Genomic DNA, 13468 nt, shown 5'->3' on the forward strand with positions numbered 1-13468 from the left:
CACTCGAATATTGCTCTAAACTACACAGATATCTTTTATCTACTAGAATAGAAATCAGTAGAAAACCAGCACACACAGCAATTATCTGATTATCCGTCCTTATGTAGACAAACAACATACCCAGAGTTGCTTGGAGTCCACTCTGTGGCTGACCTTGCATCCTGCAGTGCTGTAATCCAATAACTTCCAATACTTAATGTGAAACGTGTGGTCACGAATAAAATCTCTCTGGACTTGTCAGGAAAAGGAATGACTGTAACTCTGCCAAAAGGAATGAGGTTACCATGTTCAGAAATCTTTATTATATTATCTAACTGACTACTGGGAGAGCCAGTTGTGTCCTACCCAGTGGCAGCTGGTATCAGAGCTCACCCTCTGGCCAGCCGGGCACTGATGTAGCTAATCTCCATGTATGTGAGCTTTATTAATCACTTCCCAGCTGGAATCATTGACTGGGGTAACATAATCCAATGGTTCTCTGCAATATCACATATTGTGATATGATTTCCTTTCTAATAACATTTGTAATTCAGACACAATTCATACGGAATATTTTTTTTTCTGATAAAATACCCTACTGAGCAGTTTCCACATATGGTCAAAGTTACCTAGAAGGATTTTTGTAATAAACTGTTGCACAATAACGTAAAAATCTCTTGCAGCTACAATTAACTTGGATAGATCAGAGTCCTCAAGCAATTGTTCCTAAATTGTTCTTGTTGTCCAGCTTCCCTTTTGTAAGACACGCATACCTAGACTTCTACGAACATGCTAACAAAGTCCAGCTGAAGGTCAACTCATTCCCTAAGCAAAACTGATCCAAATCTAAATTTAGCTCTTCCTGGGTACGCAATAGTGTTGTTTGACTTTTTACATCTGTTTGCAGCATCAAGCCGTCTAGTCCCTCTTCTTCTCATCCTCCTGTTCCTCTCTTCTCCTTTGCTCACGGCTTCCTGCCAGTCTCTCTCTCAGACTGTTCACTGCACCCAGGGTCTTCTTTTCAGTGTACTGCTCAACCTCATCACAGTCAGTGCCTCTTCTCCGTAGCAGTCCATCAGACACAAGTGTCTTACCTTTGCCTTGCAGCCTCTTCACTAGCGAATTGCCCCCCAGCGCCCAGATGAGCTAGAAGTATTAAGCTTTTGCTCCTCGCTCCCTGCATGCCTTTGCCTTCCTCACCATGCCCACACTCACTGAGGCCCACCTTTGCTCTAACACCCACTGGTTTCTTCTGCTCAGCCAGTGACAAACATTTCTTCTTTTAAGTTTTGTACCAGTGTCCTGGTGCTGCTGTAATTTGGCTGGCCCCTGTGCAACCATCCCGTCACTCGGCCCAAAGGGTCAGTGTTTTATTAGGTGACACCAATGAGGATGGGCGAAGGGGCAACAGCCTTAGCCTTAAATACCTTTAAAGTAATTTGCTAATAGTATCTTGTCTAATGATGAAAACCCCAGATCCCTAGCAAAACTGAGCATTGCTCCTGCTACAGCAGAATGGAGGTGGCGTACCCTCTGGATCGCTGCAGCTCCCAGATCAAAGATAGCTGAGAAAGATGGAGGGATGCTAATTCTTTCTTCAGATATAGCTGAACAAAACGATGCGAGTAGAACTAGCAGAATAGTAGTGAATAAACCTTTATGTGATTCGTGGAACAAAAAACGTCTGCAAAGGATGTTCACTTTAGATCCTTGAAAAAAAGTCAGCATTCTATATTGCTGAAACTACATTGTGTACTGATGTGTATGCATTTCTCTGCTTTTGCAAACAGAAGTTTCCCTTCTGCATTTCTTAGATATTGAGGTCAATACTGAATTTTGCCAGAGTCTGGAGAATGGAACTTGTTCTTTTATTGGTATTTCTCTGTTGTTCTTCAAACTGATATCTACTCACCCTGCTCGGTTAAAGCTCATAACTTCCTTGTGAGGTAGGAGAAAACTATCTGCATTTTTCAAGGAGGATATCTGAGTTTCAGAGACTGTCTTACCTAAGCTCACACAGTACGACAGAAGCAGATCCAGACCACTTGATGCCCAGCCCTGTGTTGAAACTGTTAAACTTCTTTCCTGGGATCAGGAACTGGACTCATAGCTGTAGAATATCCTGTTTTGCTATAGGCCAATTGACACAGACAAATATTTTCAGAGAAAATTCATGTTTAGCGAATTAGTAAAAAGAAAAGCTGCTTTTAAAATAGCTTCTGCCTCCAATTATAGTAGGAGAGGAAGAAGACACATTAGCTTCTTTTGCAAAATTCTGTTTTCCTTTAGTTTGAACCACGACACAATTCAGATCCTGCAGGAATACAGCAAGACATTAAGGATGTCTTATTTATACAGTATTTATTATATTCTTTTAAAATACTTGCTAAGACTTGTCTTCATAACCATCTGCTTCCAAACAGAATCCACACAAAATGCAACTACAGTTATTTAGACAAATGTATGTGCTTTCTAGCTTTCACTGGTCTTACTGGCAAAAATAATTGGATGAAAATGCCTCCCAATTTGATTAGTACAGAAATATAGTCTATCTGTATTTTGTTATTGAGAAGAACACACTGAAATATGGCTCACCATCAGACACAGATGAGTGTCATTTCTGATAGTCCAAATCTTTCGGCGAAATATAATCTGCTTTTATTTACTTTTTGTAAGGCTGTGTAGAAATATTATCGGTATGACTACTAGGATACAATTCTGATATTCAAAACTCCAGGGGAGAAATTAATCCTTAATATATACTCTGAGGCTTTGGTGGGTGGGGACAAAGCAAACACAATGGGTGACACTCAAAGCACATACTGTGAGAGCAACACGCATCTTCTTTAACTTCAAGCATCTAAAATTTATTTATCTGTATTTAAGCTCACTCTCTGAGCTCTCCATAGAGTCCACAGAGAGAAACTTCCCTGCAGCCATTTCTGCCATCCTTTTCTTCCCATTGACTTTAAAAGAAGCCTAAACCTAGAGTCTTGGATGAATGCTCATCACCTGACATTGGAAAGATCGTCCCCTTTGCCAGGGGCAGAGGTGTAAGTGCCGTGGCAGCTCCACTCTCCTGAGCATCAAGAGAGGTTGGACAGATGGCACCAGGACCATCCGGCCCCTTTTTCACTCTCCCAACCTTCGATGCCATGGGATAGTCACCATTCTGTAGCAGGTAGCCTGGACGTGACCATAAGGATTCACTAAGGACAAAATCTGGCCCATCAGGGCGTTGTGCGTATTGTAAACCAGAAGAGCATCAGTGTTGAGAGCCTTGTGGTCCCTTGTGCCTTCCTCCATGGGCTCTGTGCAGATGCAGGTAGAGAGCTGCAGGGAGGTCTTTGGGAGGTTTCCCACATCCCACCTCAGGCGTGTCTTCACTTGATGGAGAAGGTGCCAGCACAACCCTTGCTCCAAACATAGCTGGTGGCTTGGACTGCTCACTGGAGACAGGGGAGGAGGGCCGTGAGTCAGTGGGGCAGTGGAAGTTGCGTGATCCTACAGGTCACATTTGCGACAAGACTAAGCCAGCTGGACGCAGACTGCTTTTCCGTGGGTGGGAAAATAGGGCTTGGATTGTGCAATTGGTGTCCGTGATGATGAGAATTCAGCTGTGACACAGGAAGGCACACGCAAGAGAGGACTCAATCCAGGAAGCTTATGCAGTCACGCGGGGGATCGTCTGTTACTGAATGTTGTTATCATGAGAGACAAAAAAATCCGCAAATCCAAACCAAAGCTTCTGCACTGCCTGGGCAGAGTGAGCTGCTGGGGACTGCGATGTGCTCCTCTGTTTGGAAAACAGCAATACCAAAGTTTCATTCCTCTAGCACTCACCACCCAGCAGGCAAGCAGGAGAGAAGGAGCCTCACATTTGAACAGCCTCGCTCCTCTGCCCATCTGTGTCCTCTCCTTCTAACCTCTCCGGGTATTTCCATTTGGCTTTTTGCAAGCACCGATTTCTTGATTTCTGTTTCTCCACTCTCAATCATATTAACGTCTAGCATCTCTGACTTTCACGTCTCTTGGTATCTTCTTCCCCAACCCAGATTTGACCTCTTCCTGCAAGACAACAGTTTGTTCATAAAACGTTTTCTTCCTAAGCCAGTTCCTTTTTTAGGCAGCTGCTTTTCTCTTTCCATGCTAAAAAAAAAAATGTTACAGACTTTGCATGATGGCAGAAACCTTCACAGTTCTGCTTTTTACTTTCAAGCCTAGCAGTGCCTTCTCCAGCAAAGGGAGAAACTCCAGAGCCTCCCACCCCCGTGGCATCACCCAGTTTATCCAATAGATCTTTCCAGTCTTTTTATTTGGGGTGAAAATTGGACCCCTATCTTGAGAAAATTTGATTCCTTCTCGCCCAAAATGATCCCCAGGTGGGTCCCCAGCTTTGGGTCCTACATTGCAAAGGCACCTCAGAGCAGTGCTATGAAGCTATGATTTCCTCTCAAGGTTGCAAACACCCCAACTGAGGTGGGGGTGTGTCGTGGTTTAACCCCAGCAGGCAACTGAGCCCCACCCAGCCGCTCGCTCACTCCCCCCCGGTGGGATGGGGGAGAGAATGGGAAGGGTAAAAGTGAGAAAACTCGTGGGTTGAGATAAAGACAGTTCAATAGGGAAAGCAAAAGCTGTGTGTGCAAGCAAAGCAAAGCAAGGAATTCCTTCACCCCTTCCCATGGGCAGGCAGGGGTTCAGCCATCTCCAGGAAAGCAGGGCTCCATCACGCGTAACGGTGACTTGGGAAGACAAACGCCATCACTCTGAATGTCCCCCCTTCCTTCTCCTTCCCCAGCTTTATATGCTGAGCATGATGCCGTATGGTGTGGAATGTCCCTTTGGGCAGTGGGGGTCAGCTGTCCTGGCCGTGTCCCCTCCCAGCTTCTTCTGCACCCGGCAGAGCACGGGAAGCTGAAAAGTCCTTGACCAGTGCAGCGACAACTAAAACATCTCTGTATTATCAACACTGTCTTCAGCACAAATCCAAAACACAGCCCCATACCAGCCACTATAAAGAAAATTAACTCTGTCTCAGCTGAAACCAGGACAGGGTGACACTTCAGGCAAGCAGGAAAGAGAACAGAAAACCAGTTAAAAATTAAAAGTCTCTGGAAAACAGCTCAGATTTTTAGACATCCTTAATTTGATTCCTTAATCTCTTTTTCCAGGCTGAAAAATCCCCCAAGTGAAAACCATGCCTCAGACATAAAATAGTTCCCCACGACTCTGCCTTACCGAAAGTCTTAGAGAAAGCCGAACACTGCGGAAACAGGAGCTGTAGTGTGGCCAGAAATCACATTCGGTCTCCTTCTGAACACCCTTTGCCACACTACGGACATCACAGCCCCTGCAAACAGTACGTGTTTTAGCAAAAATAGACTAATTCCTGCAAAACAGATACTAAATATACGCCTCAGCTAACAAAAGAGTGCTATCAGCACGCGTCAAAGCAATGAAGAGGGAAGACATAAGGAAACGGCACCGAGCTCTATAGCATTCTTCGCGGTTAATTGGATAGCCGGAGCCCAGGCTTGGGGCTGTATCCTTAATTTTTAAAGTGGTGCATGGAGAATTAAGCATTAAGAGGAATGGGAGTCATCATGAAGCAAAACAAAAAGCCTGGCGTACCGCTATGAAAATGTAAGTTTAAGTACAGTAGCTGCCAGCGGAGAGGTAATTAGGTGCACTTCTGGCCTTATCTGCAAACTCTACTGTACGCCGCGTCGTTAAAAGCAATCTCCTGGTGAAAAAGAACGCCTGCCTCATATTAAGCTGTTTCAATGGTGTACTGTAATTAGGCTTACAGATGTTTTAAGAATACATACGTAGGAAACTGCAGGTCTTTAATTATAGGTAGGCCTGCATAGGGTGCCCTTTGTTCCACTGCAAACGAGAGCCGGGAGCGACCTTCGAAAGTCTGTTTCGGGAAGCCACGAGCTGCTTTCCTTCTACGATCTGAAATCAGTCACAACGGCAATGACCCTCCTCAAAAGCACGCCCTTGCTCCAGCGCAACCGTAAACCCCTGGCTCCGTGCGCGAGAGCTGGTCTCCTCCCGGGAACGTCACTCGGGCGGGATGGGGGCACGTTTGGCTCCTGGTGCTTCTCACGGCACGGCCGAGCGCTTGCCCCGGGGGCCCCGACAGCCGCTCACCCCAAACTGGTCCCACTGGGAGAAGGAACAAAATAGGGCTGAATTTTCCCATCCCGCTCCAAGTCCAGCCCCCCAGCTCTCTGAACCTGCTGCCCCCTTATTTTTGCCATCTTGTCAGATGCAGTTAGCTCATGGGCTTCCTCTCGACGGGGAAAATCGGCAGTCGTCAGAGCAGGTATCGCCCTTCCCTTCTCTTGCTTTTCTACCTGCTGAACGAATCCAGCCCGCAGAGACAACGAGCGCAAAGAGGGAGCGGTGGTAATTACACGGTATGTGACATTGCTATTGTTTATTTGATTCCACGAGGAAACACGTGCTCCTCCTCCCCTCGTTGGCTCGGCTTCTTGCACCCTTTCCCAGTGAATAATTCTTCAGGGCAATGTCCCTGGCTATGCACGAGCATGCAAAAACATTAAGAGTGGAATTAAAATGCATTAACAAGAGCAACAACATCAGCATGCTTAAAAAGCTGGTTAACTAAGAGCAGGGGCTGTGTAAGCGATGGCATCTCTTTCTCAAAAGTGATGTGCTTCTTGTACATCCAGTTACAACTCAGCACTCAAATATCATGCCACTTCTGAATGAATTTTTACTTCTGTTAGCCTGGCAAAGCACACTTACCTGATAAACAAAATCAAAATTTCTTCCATTTTCCGTATTGTTTTGCAGCTCGTTTCCTGTGCTCAGACCAGCTACCGACTCCGGCGGTGGCAGGGGACGGAGGTGGCAGAGAGCCGCTGTACCAGCCCAGCCATTTCTCCGTGGCTGCTGTACCCTCCTCATTCACCAGGAGCACAGGAAAAGACAAGACCGAATGTTACTCTTCATTTTCTTCTAGTTTTCTAATTGTAAACCAAGGGACTCGGCAAGTAATGAGTTCATTAAGAGGATTAAGCACTTTTTTATTAAAATTAAATATTTGGAGGCAGAAAATACCGTACATGTGTCAAGAACGTATTGCTCATATTACTTTTTTTTTTTTTTTTTTTTTCACTTGGAAAGCACTCTGAAATGATAACTTTCCCCTCTCCCGGGTTAGCTGCGTGACCCACAGACGTGGCAGATACCCCTTTTATTTTGCAGAGAAAGAGTCTCACCCCTGGGTACCGTTGTTGACCTTACCATCGATTTCCCTATTAACTGAGCAGCCCTGCAGGGAGACGATCTTTTAGGCTGTAAAATCTTACAACTCCCCGCTGTTGTGATGCTGCAAAGCAAGAGAGAGGAAGAACATTTCAGTGGATTTCAGAGAGATGGGCAAAGCAAAGCGGACAGCTTAAAGAAGGTGTCGGCCGGACGGCTGGAAGTGCAGAGACGCGCAGCCCAAGTGACAGCATGGGAGCCCCGGTTTTGTGGGGTTTGTGTTTTTATTTTTTCCGAGGCAATGAAAGCCCTGTTCCGAGGACTGGTTAGCCAGGCTGCACTAGGGAAGAAGAGGCAAACTCCGTATCCTGCTCACGGGGCAGCAGGTATAGGCAGTAAGGGTGACACGAGAGGGTTCCGTACCTATTGAGGAATCATCTAGCAGGTCGCCATGTCGGCAAGAGGAGTAACAGTGGCGGCTCACAGCGATGTGCTCCCGCCTGCAGCAAACCCCTCATAAAAAGGCTGAGGCTCGGGGAAGTTATCACAGCGGTCTCCCCTTCTTTTATTAAAATAACACAAGCTAATAAGCAGGAAAGAGGCACATGTGGAGAGACCACAGTAGATGGAAAGTAAAGGGAGAAGAGGTTAAAGGATGGTTAACAAATTTAAATGTGAGTGTTTCCAGACTCTCTTGGAACTAGATAAAAGGCGCTGATCTCCTCCAGGCTATTCTCAGTGTTTTTGGTTCAGGGCTGAGAGCAGCATTATGTAAAATATGCTTTCCTGCAACAGTTTCACTGTTTCACCGTTTCCTGACCTTAAAAACCAGAATAATTTAACTATTTCAATTGGTTGGCCACAGTGATGTCTACTGATAACTTGGAGCTAAGGCCTTGCCCACACTTAAAGCTCGTCAGCAGAGCTTTCTCACTAAGATTATACTAGTTTTTCCTAGCACATGCTTTCAATGGCAAAGAGATATGTAGAACATATAGTAGCACATTGAACCATTTGGGTGAACAGAACTACTGTCTCAGTGTTGGGGGTTTTGCAGAGGAAGGTACACTCATAAATGAAGTTTGAAATGGGCCCTACAAGTAATGCATAATCAGAGGGGCCGTGTCTTTCACTAGATCGGGTTGTCTCCAGTGCCAGAAGAGACTTCTCGGTGTGAAACGTCTGTATTTTGTGTCACCTCGGTCCACAACGAGTTAATCTTTACTGGTCAGTGATGGAGGAGGTGTCCACAGAGGATGGTGAGGGGCAAGTCTAAATAATGAAGCCACTGATGGGACACAGAAATGCCTAGATTAGGCAGATGACTCAGATCTCACACTGTTTTTTTAATATTTGTATATATACAGCACTTGTCCTGGTCTATTGTACACTGATATGAACTTTTTAATTCATAGGAATACACTCCCTACGCTTTGCTTTAACTTGAGAAAAGTTAACTTATTTAACCTGACAATTTTAGTTCTCTCATCCCTGAACTACAGTTGACATGAGAAAATCATACATGTGAGTCATGGAAGCGATTGCGGGATGGAGACCTGCGTTTGCTCTCTTGCTTCTGCGGAAAAAGGCAACTACTACGGAAACTAGTTAAAGGACAAGAGCAATGAAATCTTCTGTCTTCTTGGCGTTTGGGAAGTTATTCTTTGGGATATCACAGCACTCATGAGTGGGACTGGGTTGCATATGAAAACAAAGAAATAATCGGGCATTTTGGCTACCACACCTTGTCTTTTAAGATAAGATTTTTTCCTTTTAAGTTCAGATTTCCTGTGGTTTTCCATTATAAATAGATCTCTCTCTCCCTCTGTCTCTCTTTGTCTGTCTGTTGTAGTTCTCACTACCAGAATTTGTAAATAACTCAGGAGTTTTACATCTAGTGTTACAGTGAACCATAACTAGATTTTTTCCTGTACCTGGATGACAATAGAGATTTGGAAAAAAAACCCCCACCATTATATATCTTTTCTGTGCAGGAAGATGCTGTAATGTCAGCTCTGCTCATTAAAATGTCCACTGATTTATTTAACAGATATACTAAAAGCATTGGCTATAACAGAGCAACTAAAAATTCCTTGGCAGACAGTGCTCTCCAGCATCTACTTTCCTTGGCACCAGAAGGCATGTTCAGAAACTTCCTATGTTCAAGATTTTATGCTCACAAAATCATCTGCAGATATTTATAAGAGTAATGAACCACTTGTATGTATCTGCTGTACAAAGGCATCTTTTTTAGAGATGGAGAATGGTCCAAGTCATACTTTCAGTGCAGATTCAGGAGCACAATTTAGAAGATTTTTACGCTTTATTGGAAGTTTCTCCTTAGCCTGCTTATGCGTAAGAGGAGGTGATTCTCCCACTCACAAAAACAGTAGGTAGTTCTTCAGCAGTTCACCCTATGTGTGGCTTCCTGAATTTTAGATTGGAATGTAACTAAGCACTATCTTGGAATGAAAAGTCTAATCTGGGTCAACACCTCATCAAAATCAAGGAGCTAGTCCTACTGGCTTTTTAAATTCAACTCCATCTGTAATTTTATCTCCAATTCTGCAAGCTCACAGGTTATGAAATGGCAGAATCATAAAATGCCTGCAGGTTTTCAAGCTTCAGCATGTGTTTTTCAAAACCACATCATTTCTGTTTATTCTCACATCACTTTCCGTGCAGGTTAATTGAACGCTCACTTGAAAAGTTTCCAAAGGCACTGGGAAAAGCCTCGTGCCTAACAGTTAGGGTTTGCTATCAAATGAGATGCAGGAGCTAGAGATTCAACGGAAACTTCAGAGCTGAGACACATCCTACAGATACCACCTCCGCCTGGATTTTGCCTGGAGTTTCTCTCCCTTCCCCGCTCGAACGCAGGCTGCAACCAACTGGAGAAGCTGAAATGAGGAATACCGCCAGATTATGCAATAGAGCTATTACATTTCTCTTCATTCTGTATAAAGTTATCTCCCTCTTTAGTTAAACAGATTCCCTTCTTCTTGTCTCCCTCATCATCTCTGTAGTTAGCCATGGTATTTTCGGCGTGATGGTCTAGGGTTTAAGTGAGGCAATGGCTTTTAGGGGGAGAGAGTTTATCTGTTATTGGATTACTGTAAAAGAACAGATAAGCACCCAGGCACGCAAGTCCAAATGTTCAGAAAGGAATTGCTTATTTGAAAGCTTGCCCTTTCACTCCAGCTTTGTCCGTTTGTCTAATAAAAGTATTTTTCCTTGCAAAGCTTGCCACGGCCACCCCTGAAACGCTACACAGAAGTCAGGGAACGGCAGTCTGGATTCCCAGTCAGGAGGTGCTCACAGACAATTTTTGAAGAGCTGGAATACCAGCCACAAACATGAATTATACGTCGGTCTCATGGACTCGGATGGGAGCAGGTCTGGTTTTTTTGGCTGCAGACACTCAAGGCCGTTCCTTGGCAGTGTTACAAGAGCAATATTTATACAAGGATGAAGCACAACTTTGTCAAAGCATTTGCACAAATTAAAAACTTTGGTTTTCCTTGCTATTATTTATAATAGCAGTCTGAAAAAAAACCAACTCAAAGTTGGTTTCCCTATGAAAGAATTTTAATTAGTTTTCATGGCAGGACTGAGTGACACTGTGGGTCCTTTCTCATGGACATGGGTCCTGGGTTTCTTCCTCAGACACAAGGAAAGTAGCTTGTTACAACTATTATCAGAGGAAAAGCAACACTAAATAGAGGTCAATTCTGAGACCTGGCATACTTTACTGTCTTGCTCTAACTAGTTAAAGAGTATCCTTGCCATCTCCAGGTTAGTGCAGTCCCTCATACATTTTTTCAGGCCCGTGACTGAAGATACTCCTTGGATAGATATATGATAAGCTGCTTGGTATCACCCTTCTCAGTGGGTACATCAGCTCCCTGAAGATCTTACTCAAATATTTATGCAGCTCTCTCATGGGCAGGATGGACTTGGAGTTGACTGTAAATTTGCCCCAATATCCCAATATAATTATGTAGAGTGGTTCCATTCCAGCCCTTTTCACCAGTACAGGAGCCTGCTGCAATATCTACCTACTTAAGCTTTGCTTTTTGAATATTGAAATAGAAATGCTTTTAAATGCATAGGCTACGTCTCGTGTGAACTGTGAGAATGAGGACGAAAAGGAAAGTATGTTTTCTTCTTGTTGGGAATTCTGTATTGGTAGCGAGAAGCAGGGGCTTTAATACAAGGGATTGATGCTGAGTGATCTGTCTTTGCTGGGCTGGAGAATGAGCCATTTTTCACCCATAATATGAAACAAATTTATTTTGTCTTCAGGCTGATCCTTGAATACATGATAATGTAGATAAAGATTTGTTGAATTTCATTTCAGCTTTAAAAGAAAAAGGCAATGTCTGTGTTTAAAATCTGTGGTCACATATGGGCCCTGGTAGGGTCTGTTGATGTTGGACACTTTGCTGGCAGCTGCTCAACACACGGGAGATACACTCTATGCACCAAAGAACAGAAAAATAACAATAAACTACGAGTTAACTCTCCCGATCGCTCTAGAAGTGAACACAAGAGAGAGACATTACATAGCTTTCTGAAATGAATGATCCCATAGACCTCTCACTCTGAGAAATACATTTTGTATACCTGCATAGGCTCATAATGGATGAAAATAAAATAGGATATTATTTTCAGATGTCTTGGTAGATGTTGAGAGCTATTTAGAAAATAGCAGTTTCATTTTGTAGGCAAATGCTGGAATTTCTTAATTTCTTCTCATTTCAAACTGGAATAAAATGCTAACATTTGCTGATACAAGAATCATCAGGAAACAATACTGTAGTGCTATAGTAAAAAAAAAACCAAAGAAAAAATGAAGTTAACATCTTATTGAAACAAAATCTTGACAGTTTCATTAGGAAACTAGAAAATATAGTCAAAATTGATATGTCGCCTCAAACGTTCTGCTGCTGCAAAACTGCATTTCTCCAGGTCCTGCTCCATGCCTGCCTTAGCAAGGGCTGTGACTACGCACGGTCATGACTGCGTCCTGCAGCTTGCTTTTCTCGTGCGTTAACAGCGTTTTCAGAGAATTTTCCAGGAATACTGTTGAACGTGTTGGTACCTGAAGCCCTTGTGTCATGATACCCCGTGCAAGAACAGGCTGTTTGATACAGCAGGCAGATGTTCCTTGTTTCTGCCCCAGCAGTACCTGGGGGGGTATGATACACGGTGAGCTTTATCCTGACATGTTCTGGGGGTGAAAAACCATATTTCTTGGAATCTACAACGCCTATCTTTCTAATCCCAGGCTCATTTCCTCTGTTCAAAAGGCAGCTTGGTCTGGATTTGATCTTGGCACTTAAATTCTACCTCACCCTTGCAATGAAGCAGTGGTGGAAATGGTGGGAAATGTTAGGGCATGAAGCCTGGTATAGACAAGGGTGAAACAGGTCCCAGAAAAGTCCATTTTGCTCCAGAGCTCTTTAAAGTGAAAAGCTTCGTACACTTATTCTTGCTGACAGAGTTAGAAATGTATGAGGCTGTCAAAAACAAACTCAGATGCAACGTTTTGTCTGTCACCATGTTGGTGGAGTTTAGATACGATTGAGAAAAAGAATTTGTTTCCTTGGTAGCAGAAAATTGCTTATTTTGCAAGGTGCCATGGAGAGTGTTATCTACTTGGGATTTATAGGGTAGAGGCTTTAATAATGCATTTCAGCAGGAAAGGAATATTTGTTTTATGACATACTTCCCAGGGTGGTGGTTGGCTTTTAGATGCACTGCGTCTTGAAAATTAACAATGCACCTATCAGAGAGCTGTGATATCACTTGCCCCAAGGGCAGGTAGGTTTTGCAAAGGAGTTGGAGCTCAGACGGTTCCCAAGACGGGGGGCAGCTGGGCTGTAGAGGCACCCCGGCCTCTACAGTGGGACAGTGTCAGGAACAGAGCATCGACGCACTAAATGCAGCTCCTTATTTTGGACAGCACCTCTTTGTGTGGAAATGCCATTAGCAACAGGAGTGGTGTTGAAGCCGTAAAAAGCTATTCCTGTAGGATAGCGTCGGGATCTGGTCCTGTGAAACGCGGCTTGCTGACATCTGATAGCAACAGCGAGATAGCACGAGCCTTTGAACCAAATTCAGCGAGGATAAAAACGGTGCCGTGGCTTTTATATTAAAGTCAGAGGATCAGAAAACATAATATACCGTGCAGTTATTTGGCACGCAGCGGCTCTGCCAGCTGAGTGGAACTGACACAGCAGGCTGA

This window comes from Mycteria americana, chromosome 6 (assembly GCF_035582795.1).
Source record: "Mycteria americana isolate JAX WOST 10 ecotype Jacksonville Zoo and Gardens chromosome 6, USCA_MyAme_1.0, whole genome shotgun sequence".
NCBI lineage: Eukaryota > Metazoa > Chordata > Aves > Ciconiiformes > Ciconiidae > Mycteria > Mycteria americana.